The following is a 14172-nucleotide window of genomic DNA, read 5'->3' as shown; positions in this document are numbered from 1 at the left end:
TATTCATTCCAGAAGCCTCTGTTGTGGCCAACAGCCTCTATAAGCCTGCTCTGTAGTGTCTCTTTGAAGGGGTATATGGGAAGCTGCAACAGAGAGTAACAGATCAGTGCCTCTGGGAAATGCTTTAGAGAGGAGTTGAGAAGGGGTTGGACCCTCATCCTGGTCTGGTTCATACCCAGGATGGGCACACGATCACAGGTGGTAAAAGGGGGGAGGGCAGTGAATGACAGAATATAACTTAATTTCTCAGTAGCCTACTTTGTGTTCATCTGTTATAATGAAAATATTCCATACTTACACAGGAAAGCTTTCTTTTGATCCTCTGTCAGTTCCTCAAACACCTCCCAGAATGTGATGACGTTGGGATGCCACCAACTAATATGGTGAAGCAATAGACACTTGACACGATTCAAACCATTTGTCAAATCAATGTATCAAAACAACATTTTAGCCAGGTTGCAGAACGTGTTACACAGAACATGTTCACCATGAATCCCAAATCAACCCCTAGGACACTTTTTTTTTTTTTAGGCTCCATCTTGCCCTCTGATAGGCTAGGTGACATTTTCACCATATCTTAATGTTTTTACTTGTCTAATGCTCTCAGATGTAGACAATTGGCTAGGGGTAGAGTTGGGACTGAGCTTCAGTCATGTAGTAACAACACATGGTTCTGACCTGTTTCAGCATTTCCCAGTCAACGTTCTCCTTCCCCACCATCACTCCCCTCAGTTCCTCTGGCTGGTAGAACTCCACCACGTCCATGTCACACACCTCGAAGAAGCCTTTCCTGAACTCTTCAAACACCTTCTCTACTGACTGGTTGAAGATGTAGTTCACATAGGTGTCAACAAATTCCTTCCTGTCAAAAGAATGACAGACAGAGTCAGCTATCCATTGAGTTGTAGCTAGTATAGGTTGGTGTCAATTCCAGTTGGTGTCAATTCAAGGAATGAGAAGCCCCATTTACTTTCAATGATGGTTTTTCCATTCATACTATTACATTTCAGGTTGAGATGATTTTGCCAAAATGGAATTGACCCCAACCCTGGTAGCTGTAGCAATGGAAAAATGTGTCATACTGTAAACCTTGTATTTTGTCAGTAGTAAATATTGCTATAATCTTGCTTGTTAGCACTTGTGACGAGGTCCACCGCTATGTCACCCCACATCACCTATAATAGTAAGTAATGAAAATAGTGAGGTAAATGAACAATGACAACACTGCAGACTGAGGGTATAGACAAATAGATGGGAGTGATCTGGGAGAGACACACTGAAATAATATAATTTATCTTATGTTCAGTAATTCATACCGCTTCACGTCAATTAACTACAGATGTAGGATCTTAATTTGAGCCAATTTGATACAGCAGGAAAATAATCCTGCAGCAACAGGAAATGTGAATTATTATGTGTTTTATATTAATGGACATTTTTTGTATGGGTTGATACATTTTTTCATACGGGCAAATCAAGTCTGTCATTTTAAAGTGGAAATCACTAACTTTAGAAGCCTTTTAATTACATTTAAAAACAAATATTTAACCTTTATTTAACTAGGCAAGTTAGTTATGAACAAATTCTTATTTACAATGACGGCCTACAGTGGTTAACTGCCTTGCTCAGGGGCAGAACGACAGATTTTTACCTTGTCAGCTCGGGGATTCAATCCAGCAACCTTTCGGTTACTGGCCCAACGCTCTAACCACTAGTCTACCTGCCGCCCCAAACCTTTAACCTTTCTCGCCCCGGGGTTCCGCTAGCGGAACACTCACAACATGCCGCTGCCTTCGCAGCGCGCGAAATTCAATTTTTTGGGGTGGAAATATTTAACTTCCACGCATTAACAAGTCCAATACAGCAAATGAAAGATAAACATCTTGTGAATCCAGCCAATATTTCCGATTTTTTAAGTGTTTTACAGCGAAAACACAATATATATTTATGTTAGCTCACCACAATAGCCAAACACACAATGCCATTTATTCACCGCTAACATAGCTTTCACAAAACCCACAAATAGAGATAAAATTAATCACTAACCTTTGAACAACTTTATCAGATGACAGTCTTATAACATCATGTTATACAATAAATTTATGTTTTGTTCGAAAATTTGCATATTTATAGCTACAAATCCTGGTTTTACATTGTGAATACGGCGCCATAATGCACCAAATTGTCCGGAGACATTTTGGACAGTCACGTAATCTAACCAAAAAACTCATCATAAACTTTGCTAAAAAATACATGTTGTACAGCAAATGAAAGATACACTGGTTCTTAATGCAACCGCTGTGTTAGATTAAAAAAAATAACTTTAGTACAAAGTACAGCATGCAATATTCTGAGACAGCGCCCAGCCATTCTCCGCCATGTTGGAGCCAACATATTCCACAAAAATACGAAATAACATCATAAATATTCTCTTACCTTTGATGATCTTCCATCAGAATGTAGTGCAAGGAGTCCTAGTTCCACAATAAATCGTGGTTTTGTTTTAGAATGTCCATTTCTTCTGTCGAATTAGCAACTGGCTAGCATTGTGGAGGGCACATGTCCATCAACTCTTGGCGCATTGAACGAAAAATTCCAAAAGTCACAATAAACATCGAATAAACTGGTCAAACTCAGTTGAAAATCCATCTTTATGATGTTTTTCTCATATGTATCCAATAACGTCGAAGACGGAGCATTTCGTCGTGTATACCTAACGTATTGCAGAAAACAATGTAGTGTTCCCTTGTGCGCAGCTGAATACTGCCAATAGGGCGGACCTGTCACTCCAAAAGCTCTCATTCGGTCTTGTAACGGTTGTTCTCCTCCTCGTCTGAGGAGGAGCAGGGATCGGACCAAAACGCAGCTTTTGTGGAATACATTAATTTATTTTAAAGAAGACGAACACGAAGAATAAATCTCCGCTTCCGTAGCTTCCTCCTCATGGCCACCCTCCAAATTAACCCACCTGGATTAAGGAACAGCACCGGACTAAGGGGCAACACTGGGATGAGGGGTAGCACCGGACTGAGGGGCAGCTCATGACTGAGGGGCAGCTCATGACTGAGGGGCAGCTCAGGACTGGAAGGCAGCTCAGGACTGGAAGGCAGCTCAGGACTGGAAGGCAGCTCATGACTGGAAGGCAGCTCCTGACTGGAAGGCAGCTCATGACTGGAGGGCAGCTCCTGACTGGCTGGCGGCTCTGGCAGCTCCTGACTGGCTGGCGGCTCTGGCGGCTCCTGACTGGCTGGCGGCTCTGGCGGGTCCTGACTGGCTGGCGGCTCTGGCGGCTCCTGACTGGCTGGCGGCTCTGGCGGCTCCTGACTGGCTGGCGGCTCTGGCGGCTCCTGACTGGCTGGCGGCTCTGGCGGCTCCTGACTGGCTGGCGGCCCTGGCGGCTCCTGACTGGCTGGCGGCTCTGGCGGCTCCTGACTGGCTGGCGGCTCTGGCGGCTCCTGACTGGCTGGCGGCTCTGGCGGCTCCTGACTGGCTGGCGGCTCTGGCGGCTCCTGACTGGCTGGCGGCTCTGGCGGCTCCTGACTGACAGACGGCTCTGGCGGCTCGGGACAGACGGGCGGCTCTGATGGCTCGGGACAGACGGGCGGCTCTGACGGCTCGGGACAGACGGGCGGCTCAGACGGCGCTGGGCAGACGGACGGCTCAGACGGCGCTGGGCAGACGGATGGCTCAGACGGCGCTGGGCAGGCAGGCAGCTCAGACGGCGCTGGGCAGGTAGGCAGCTCAGACGGTGCTGGGCAGGCAGGCAGCTCAGACGGCGCTGGGCAGGTAGGCAGCTCAGACGGTGCTGGGCAGGCAAGCAGTGCAGGCGGCGTTGAGCAGACGAGCAGTGCAGGCGGCGTTGAGCAGACGGCCGACTCTGACCTGCTGAGGCGCATAGTAGGCCTGGTGCGTGGGCTGAGGGCACGCACCTCAGGGCGAGTGCGGGGAGAAGGAACAGTGCGTACAGGGCTCTGGAGACGCACAGGAGGCTTGGTGCGTGGTGCCGGAACTGGAGGTACTGGGCTGGGGCGGGAAGGTGGCGCAGGATATACCGGACCGTGCAGGTGTACTGGCTCCCTTGAGCACCGAGCCTGTTCAACCTTACCTGGTTGTATGCTCCCCGTAGCCCGACCAGTGCGGGGAGGTGGAATAACCCGCACTGGCCTGTGTTGGCGAACCGGGGACACCATGCGTAAGGCTGGTGCCATGTATGCCGGCCCGAGGAGACGCACTGGAGACCAGACGTGTTGAGCCGGCTTCATGGCACCTGGCTCAATGCCCAATCTAGCCCTACCAGTGCGGGGAGGTGGAATAACCCGCACCGGGCTAAGCACACGTACAGGAGACACCGTGCGCTCTTCCGCATAACACGGTGTCTGCCCGTACTCCCGCTCTCCACGGTAATCACACACCTCAGTGCGAGTACCGTGTATACTACGCCAAACCAACATCTCTCTCTCTTCGCTCTCCTCCAATATCACCAACAACTCATCAAATGTCTCATAATCTCCCATCCTTTCACTTTCCTCCAATCTGTCCAATAACTCCTCCACATTCTCCGACTCGTACCTCAATTTAGCCAACTGCTCCTTATGGTAAGCACGGGGAACTGGCTCAAGTCTCCCACTTGACCCAGCCACACTCCCCGTGTTCCCCCCCCCCAAGACATTTTTGGGGGAGCCTCTCGGGCTTCCAGCCACTCTGCCTTGCTAGCTCCTGCTGCTGCTGCTGCTGCTGCTGCCGCTGCTTCCCGTAGCCACGCTGCTTGGTCCGAGTTTGGTGGGTGGTTCTGTAATGGTTTTCTTCCTGGGATGAAGGAGAGGACCAAAACGCAGCTTTTGTGGAATACATGAATTTATTTTAAAGAAGACTAACACGAAGCACACTTGAATAAATACAAAAACAACAAAACGACGTAGACCGACCTGAACATGAGAACTTACAAAAAAACACGAAGAACGCACGAACAGGAACAGACTAAACAAACGAAACAGTCCCGTGTGGTAACAACACTGACACGGAAGACAATCACCCACAAACAAACGGTGTGAACAGCCTACCTTTATATGGTTCTCAATCAGAGGAAACGTCAAACACCTGTCCCTGATTGAGAACCATATAAGGCTAATTACCAATGAACCTAAACATAGAAACACATAACATAGACTGCCCACCCAGCTCACGTCCTGACCAACTAAACAAAGGAAAATAAGGTCAGGAACGTGACAGGTCTCACATCAAGCTAGACACCCCATTCATCATTCTACTGCCTGTTGACATCTAGTGGAAGGCGTATGAAGTGCATACAGGTCCATAAATAAAAGGCAATTGAATAGGCAAGGCCTTACACAGAGCCCCATTTTCAGAATTTTCACTTCCTGTTTGGAAGTTTGCTGCCAAATGAGTTCTGTTTTACTCACAGATATAATTCAAACAGTTTTAAAAACTTCAGAGTGTTTTCTATCCAATAGTAATAATAATATGCATATCGTATGATCTAGAACAGAGTACGAGGCCGTATAATTTGGGCACGATTTTTTCCCAAAGTGAAAACAGCGCCCCCTATTCACTAAGAGGTTAATACCTTGAAACCTTGAAAGTTTGCATTTCTTGCTGTTCGGGAAAATTGTCAACAACAAAAGAGTGATCAAATTAAGATCCTACATCTGTATTATGTTACATATTATTTGTTCATTGATCAAACTGTCTAAATGCAATACATACTGAGAAAGTCATGTCCATGTTTTCGACATCATCATCAGGATAATCCAAGAGGTACTGCAAATTCCTTCAAAAGCATTGAAAATAATATGTGACAATAGATGTGACAATTATAAATCGGCAATCAATAAATCATGATGCATTAATCAATAAAAAACGATTTATCCAAATAAGTCATCATTGTGTATCCACACAGAGCAAGTGCCATGTTATGGTATAAACTTACCCTGCTTCAATGGGGCTAAACTCTCTCAGGTCCTCTAAAGAGGGCTTGATGTTCACCAGCTTCTTGAAGAATGCCGTGGGGAAGGGGGAAGTGCACCATGTGGTTGTTGTACAGGGCCATCCCACACAGAACCCCAAACAGGAAATCACGCTTCTCCTCTACTCTAGCCTGTTAGTGAGGATGGGTTGGACAAGAGACAAGAAATACGCCATGAGTGAAAGTATAGGACATGCTGTTGATAACCTGATAACCTGCTTGATATGCAGTAAAGGGAACGTACTGTGGGTTCTAGAATACAGTAGTAATACTGTAGTAGTTCCTCTCTAGGAACATAACATTACAGTGTTTCACTACCAGCACATTTGAAGCTATTTGAAAGTACAATGATTATTGATTATTGATAAAATAATGTGGTGAGGTGTGGAAAACCTCATAATCCATGTGTGATTTCCCTAAACGTGCCGTCACCTTTGCAGGGAACCAGGCCAGCGTCTTGGTGTCGTTGTGCATGAACATCCCAGACTCGGGTACCAACACATGGAGGAAGAAGTCCCTTTTGTAGACGTCTGTCAGCCTCGCGTCCTCGTCGAAATACACCTGAGAGGGTAAGCACTACATTTCGGCATAGCCCTTCTCTGTTCAAAACATTGCCTCATCATTGGAAAGCTATCATTCCTAATTGAAATAATATGGCCTTGCCACAAGGGACCTATTGAAGGTACTGTGACATGCTACACTCAGTTGTTGGAAAGTGTGTTCGATGAGTGATCCTCTCCTCAGCCTCAGCTCAAAAATGGAGCAGGGGGATTCTGCAATGCATACAGTACAATATTACGTCTTCAGTTAGTGCTCTTCTAGTACAAGACAGGTATTCATTTCAACCAGTTTCTCCCATCAAAAAGGTGAAGAAATATGGTTGGTTTCTTCAGTAGTGGTGGTCAACATTCTGGAGCTACTTGGAATGCAGGCTTTTGCTCCGGCCCTGTTCTAACACACTTGGTTCAGCTAATCAAGGTCCTGCTGAGCAGCTGATTAGTAGAACCAGGTGTGTTAGAGCAGGGCAAGAGCAGAAGCCTGCATACACAGTCAGTTGGTTTCTAGAAGGGGGTTTAGCCACCCTGATTTATACTATCTGCTGTATATTATAATAATATATATTGAGAAGCAAGTTTCATTACGTTTGTGAGTGCGGCATTGATGTTAAAAATGTTTATCTTGCTGTGCAGATTCATCAAGAATGGGTAATGACAAAAGATGGCAGGTGTCTGATCCACATCTTGAAAGTGATGTAAAAGAAAATGTACAATGCATCTCAATTAAGGAGCTTCTTTGTCTAATTACGTTCATCTGCCCTGAAAATAATGAACCTCAGCAGGTGAGAAAGATTTTCCAGTAGGAAAACAAAATGTTTCCTTCACTCTCTCTTTCCAGACAATTTCAGGTAGAGGAAATCTAAAGCCTCTTGAGATGCAGCCTAGGACACTTTCTAAGACCCAAACAACAAACATCAAAACACCTCAAGACTGACAGCAAATAGCATGGTTAGCAATCAGTGACTGAGACAAAATATATTTTTGAACATAAACACCAAAGCTTTACATCCTCCCCTAGAAATATGCGATTGAAGTGAACCTCCTCCATACAAAAGGTACTGTCTGGAACGTTCTGGGTCTCTCCAGATTTTTTGGTTTGCCTTTGAAATATAGAAAAGTCAAATACATTTTGACAATAAATACAAAATTATTAGCAAGTATTAGCAAAATATTTTCCATGTGAGTCAGCAAAATATTATTTAATCAAGTCTCAGTTAGGTCTCATCAGTTCTAAATAGGTTGCCTTGAAATAACTGCCAACCTGGCACCAGATTGGTCCCTGAAGTTGACTGGTCAAAATGGGGAAACAACTTTATAAATGGATTGACAGTACGAGCAGAGAAGCATGGACACTGACTCTGTGGAGATGGCCGAGGACCTGGAGCAGGTGTTTGACCCAAGGGCCACGGGTGCGTTGAATATGTTTACTTTTCAGAATCACCAACAGGGCCTTCTTCCACACCCCAATGTGCTTGGTCATGACAAAGGGCTTCAATGAGTCGGTCACATACAGGACATGATAACACACAGATTGGCTGAGGGATAATTGAACCGGAGGGGATGACTGCCGTTTTACGTGCTCCTAACCAACTGTGATATTTTGTTAATTTTTTTTGCGTTGTTTGTAACTTATTTTCTTACTTATTTTGTACATAATGTTGCTGCTACATTCTCTTATGACCAAAAATAACTTCTGGACATCAGAACAGCGATTTCTCACCTCGAACTGGACAAAGATTTTTCCTTTAACGAGTCCGATGCGAAGGATATACTGCTTTCTCTGGAACTGGCACAAATCCCCATCATTTGCGTGAAGAAAACACGGACAAAAAGGTCGGGCTGCCTTCTGAGAATTTGTAGGCGAGTGAGTAAACCTCCACTGCCATCCGTTCTATTGGCCAGCGTGCAATCATTGGAAAACAAAATGGATGATCTGCGATCAAGATTATCCTACCAAAGGAACATTACAAACTGCAATATCTTATCGTTTCATAGAGTCGTGGCTGAACGACGACACTGATAATATAGAGCTGGTGGGATTTTCCATGCATCAGCAGTACAGAGAAGCTATGTCTGGTAAGACGAGAGGTGGGGTGTGTGTCTATTTGTCAATAACAGCTGGTGCGCAATGTGAAGTCTCGAGGTATTGCTCGCCTGAGGTAGAGTACCTTATGATAAGCTGTAGACCACGCTATCTACCGAGAGAGTTCTCATATATATTATTCGTAGCCGTCTAGTTACCATCACAGAACGATGCTGGCACTAAGACCGCACTCAACGAGCTGTATAAGGCCACCTTTACTCCACACACAGAGACGCATGCAAAGCTCTCCCTCGCCCTCCATGTGGAAAATCTGACCATAGTTATATCCTCCCGATTCCTGCTTACAAGCAAAAACTAAAGCAGGAAGTACCAGTGACTCGTTCAATATGGACGTGATCAGGCGACGTGGATGCTACGCCATAGGACTGTTTTGCTACCACAGACTCGAATATGTTCCGGGATTCATCCAATGGCATTGAGGAGTATACCACCTCAGTCATCGGCTTCATCAATAAGTAAATCGACAAAGTCGTCCCCACAGTGACCGTACCTACATATCCCAAGCAGAAGCCATGGATTACAGGCAAAATCCGCATCGAACTAGAGCTGTGGCTTTCAAGGAGCGGGACACTAATCCCTCAGACAAACCATCAAACAGGCAAAGCGTCAATACAGGATTAAGACTGAATCCTACTACACCGACTCTGATGCTCGTCGGATGTGGCAGGGCTTGAAAACTATTACGGACTACAAACCCAGACGCGAGCTGCCCAGTGACGCGAGCCTACCAGATGAGCGAAATGCCTTTTATGCTCGCTTCGAGGCAAGCAACACTGAAGCATGCATGAGAGCACCAGCTGTTCCGGACGACTGTGTGATAACGCTCTCGGTAGCCAATTTGAGCAAGACCTTCAAACAGGTCAACATTCAAAGCCGCGGGGCCAGACGGATTACCAGGACGTGTACTCAAAGCATGCACGGACCAACTGGCAAGTGTCTTCACTGCCATTTTCAACCTCTCCCTGACCGAGTCTATAATACCTACGTTTCAAGCAGACTGCCGTAGTCCCTGTGCCCAAGGAAGCAAAGGTAACCTGCCTAAATGATTACCGCCCTGTAGCACTCACTTCGGTAGCCATCAACAGCATCATCCCGGACACCCTAAACCAACTCCAATTCACATTCTGCCCCAACAGATAAACAGATGATGGAATCTCAATCGCACTCCACACTGCCCTTTCCCATCTGGACAAAAGGAACACCTATGTGAGAATACTGTTCATTGACTACAGTGCAGCGTTCAACACCATAGTCCCCACAAAGTTCATCACTAAGCTAAGGACCCTGGGACTAAACACCTCCCTCTGCAACTGGATCATGGACTTCCAGCCGGGCCGCCCCCCAGGTGGTAAGGGTAGGCAACAACACGTCTGCCATGCTGATCCTCAAAACTGGGGCCCCTCAGGGGTGCGTGCTTAGTCCCCTCCTGTACTCCCTGTTCACCCACGACTGCGTGGACAAACACGACTCTAACACCATCATTAAGTTTGCTGGCTACACAACAGTGGTAGGCCTGATCACCGACAACAATGAGACAGCCTATATGGAGGAAGTGAGAGACCTCACAGTGTGGTGCCAGGACAACAACCTCTCCCTGAATGTGAGCAAGACACAGGAGCTGATCATGGACTACAGGAAAAGGCAGGCCGAACAGGCCCCCATTAACATCGACGGGGCTGTAGTGGAGCGTGTCGAGAGTTTCAAGTTCCTTGGTGTCCACATCACCAACAAACTATCATGGTCCAAACACACCAAGAGAGTCGTGAAGAGGGCACGACAACACCTTTTCCCCCTCAGGAGACTGAAAAGATTTGGCATGGGTCCTCAGATCCATAAAGTTCTATAGCTGCACCATCGAGAGCATCCTGACCGGTTGCATCACCACCTGGTATGGCAACTGCTCGGCATCTGACCGTAAGGTGCTATAGAGGGTGGTGCGTACAGCCCAGTACATCACTGGGGCCAAGCTTCCTGCCATCCAGGATTTATATACTAGGCGGTGTCAGAGGAAAGACCAAAAAATTGTTAAAAACTCCAGTCACCCAAGTCATAGACTGTTCCCTCTGCTACCGCACGGCAAGCGTTACTGCTTCTACCCCCAAGCCATAAGATTGCTGAACAATTAATCAAATGGCCACTCGGACTAATTACATTGACCCCCCCTCCATTTGTTTTTACACAGCTGCTACTTACTGTTTATTATCTATGCATAGTCACTTCACCCCTACCTACATGTACAAATTACCTCGACTAACCTGTGCCCCCTCACATTGACTCGGTACCGATACCCCTGTCATGGGTTACTAGGGGTGGAAGGTAGGAGTCAGGCGCAGAGAGCAGAGGGTTCAATGATTTGTATAAATTTAATTCTCCGGATAAAACGGTCACGCCAAACAAAGGGCGCATACACACTGACCAACCCAGAACACAGGGCAAACGATCCAGAGAACAAAAAACATCCACAATCGACAAAGAACACAAAATAATCCCGCACAAACCTAAGCGGGCCTAACAGGCTTAAATAGACCAAAATCAAGAAACACAAAAAGGAACAGGTGCAACTAATAAGACTAAACTAACAGAAAAGGAAAAAGGGATCGGTGGCGGCTAGTAGACCGGCGACGACGACCGCCGAGCGCCGCCCGAACAGGCAGGGGAGCCACCTTCGGTGGAAGTCGTGACAACCCCCTGTATATAGCCTTGTTTTATTTTATTTCCTTTCTCAAACAACTTCGTGGGGGCATAGAATTTGCCCCCACGACCCCAAAGGGTACACATTTTGTTTTAGCCCAGCACTACCACACTTGATTCAAATAATCTCAGGTTTTGTTCATTTAGCCTAGTCTAAATCTGCCAGACAGCGAATGAACAAGGACAATAGAAGTTGGCTACAGCACAAACAGATATACGACTACGTTATTGTTGATTAGTTGAATTTGGGGTGACACACTTTAAACATTTTAAATGGACGGCAACATTACCGAGGACCTGCAGCTTGTCGGGGTGCAGTCTGAGGATAGCAGCAGCAATGGCTTCAGTGAGATCTGTCCTTCTGTGCTGTTTGTGAAGGACCCTCAGGAGCTCAGGGAGAACCACATAGACCCTCAAGCCCTCCACTCTAATGAGCTTCTCATACAAGGAGGGAAGTAGTGTGCGCTGGACAACAGCTTCAATCTAGTTCAATGAAAGAGGTGTGTGAATCGTCCCTCGTTCAAATGATAATGACAACAATTTAGATGTATTTCAGCAACTCAATGTGCAATCAAAGACACATGTCAGAATACATAGGAATAGGAATAGGATTACATATAAATGTATAAATATATTCACAAAATACCTCAGTCAAAACTTGGTCCTTTTTCGCCAGCTTCCGGAATGCGCCTTGGACGAGTGACAAACTCAAGCCAGACTGTTTTGGTAAGGTTTGGTAATGTTTTTCACAACTAATAAAACCAATACATAATAGTCAATATCTATGCCGTATTTAAACCAGTATTCTTCAATAATGTAATATTTCAAACATAAGTCAATCATGTATTTGAACCAATATTAAATACTGTTACCTTTAATCAAGAAAGCTCCTATTTAAACATGATGCAGAAAAAAACATGTTTGTGATTTCCCTGCAAATGCAAGTTTGAGTTATTTCAATTCAGTATGTGACTGTACATGAACAAAACAAGGAAACAACAACAATAGTAAATGCTAGTTACTTATATCATACTTACTTCTGTACTTTTTTTCCCTGATTCTGAATCACATTCTGAGATCCATTTGTCAATGATTTCTTCAGCTAATGCTTGTTGTGTCATTTGACCTGAGATTGACCTCTCTTCCGTCTCCTGGGAAGATGACAATGAGACGCAACAAATCACAGCAACGTTGAGTACAAAGGACAAACCATGTCCTGTTTTGCTAACTAAATGTTTCAAACCAAATTGTGTCCATACCTGACCAAGAGTGCACAAGGCAAAGGAATGGTTCCCTCCGGCAAGAATGTGTTCAATCTTCTGGTCATCAATCTGGTCTGAAATGTTGATAAGAATAATTGCTGATCAAGTTAATGTTATTTCATGTTTTACTTCATGTTATTTTAGTTGAGTATTGAAATAAGCATTTTGTTGAGTTAAAGTTTATTCAAGTTTGATTTGTTCTGAAAATGCATGCACTCCAGGTAATGTTATGTAATAAATGACTGTTTTACCTGGCAGTTGTACTGGGAGGGGCACAGACTGATCAATCTTTACTCCATTTCCCAGCTGCCCTTGCTTTCCGTGCCCAAATGAGTAGATCTTATTGGAGGGCCCCACAAACGCTAATGTGTGGTGTCTAATGTGGCAAACAGACAGACAAAACATTTCTCAACAATGAATTCTAAAAAAAGGTCTTATGCTAAGATGAAAATAACCAAACAGATCCTACATCACATTTTTTGTACTGTCACAATATTTTTGTCAATTCCAGATTATGTCTAATAAGTGTAGCCTACCTTCCACAGGCTAGCTGGGTCACCTTTAACACCAGAGTTGCCCCACCACTCGAGGTCGTAGTTCATCCCGGAGAGAGTTGTGTCCAAGCTGTCCATATCGGCCTGAGCCAAATGTGAACACCACACCTCCCTAGAATCAAATCCCCACAGACAGTTGTCATACAACGTTTTCCTCTAGTTAATGAGGATGTTTCAATAAGAATTTCCAGGGAACTAAAAACTACAACATTGAGACACCCATATAAATAAATACACATAAAATGTAGACATATTGTATGGTCCGAACAACATTTAGTTCAAATGATAGGGGAAAGTATTATTATGTCAGACAGATATACAACCTTAGTCAGAACGGCAGTATGTTCCCCTCCACATGAAATCAAAACAGTCTTCTTCAGAATCAGGCAATCAACAGGAGCTGGAACATGTCGGTCTACAAAAAATTTGGTTAATTTTATAATTCTAATTTTTATTACAATTATTTATTTACAAAACATACATAATATCACACTCAAACACATGACACAACATTGTTCTTTCTCATCCTGGTTAAAATACCCTTTAGACAGGCACATTTCTGTACTTTTCTTACATTTTTTACACATAATTTCAATTAATGTGGTTCATATTAGATATATCAGGGGTCTCCAGCTACAGCCTGAGGGAGCTACTGGGTGTGAAGGCTTTCGTTTAAACCCAACACACGTGTTTCAAACAATGTACTGTTTATGGTCTTCGGTCTGGACCTTGATTACTTAAATATATTTAACTACAGACAACATATACATTGTGTAATGTATACTATACCTGTTGTGTCCCCTAGTCCCAGTTGCCCGGCGGTGTTCTTGCCCCAGCCGAACACAGCTCCAGAAAGGGACCGAGCAAAGTGAGAACATTGTACAGGATTACAGTTTTGAAAGGTTAGACTGTTTTGGTTAAGTTGTATTGTGAAACTCTAGCGATTAGTACTGTGTTCACGGTCATTTACCCTGTGTTAGTGAAATTGAACGCTGGTCTCCACATACAACCTGAGTTACCT

At 44.8% G+C, this 14172-nt stretch overlaps 1 pseudogene; it reads right to left on the bottom strand.

Moving 5' to 3' along the window:
- Positions 1-621: 621 nt before the first annotated feature.
- On the bottom strand, positions 622-13229 carry LOC120034715 (annotated as a pseudogene).
- Between the last annotated feature and the right edge of the window lie 943 nt (positions 13230-14172).

This window comes from Salvelinus namaycush, chromosome 42, assembly GCF_016432855.1.
Source record: "Salvelinus namaycush isolate Seneca chromosome 42, SaNama_1.0, whole genome shotgun sequence".
Taxonomy (NCBI): Eukaryota; Metazoa; Chordata; class Actinopteri; order Salmoniformes; family Salmonidae; genus Salvelinus; species Salvelinus namaycush.
The sequence above is the reverse complement of the archived record's forward strand: the minus strand, read 5'-3'. Positions and strand labels throughout refer to the sequence as shown.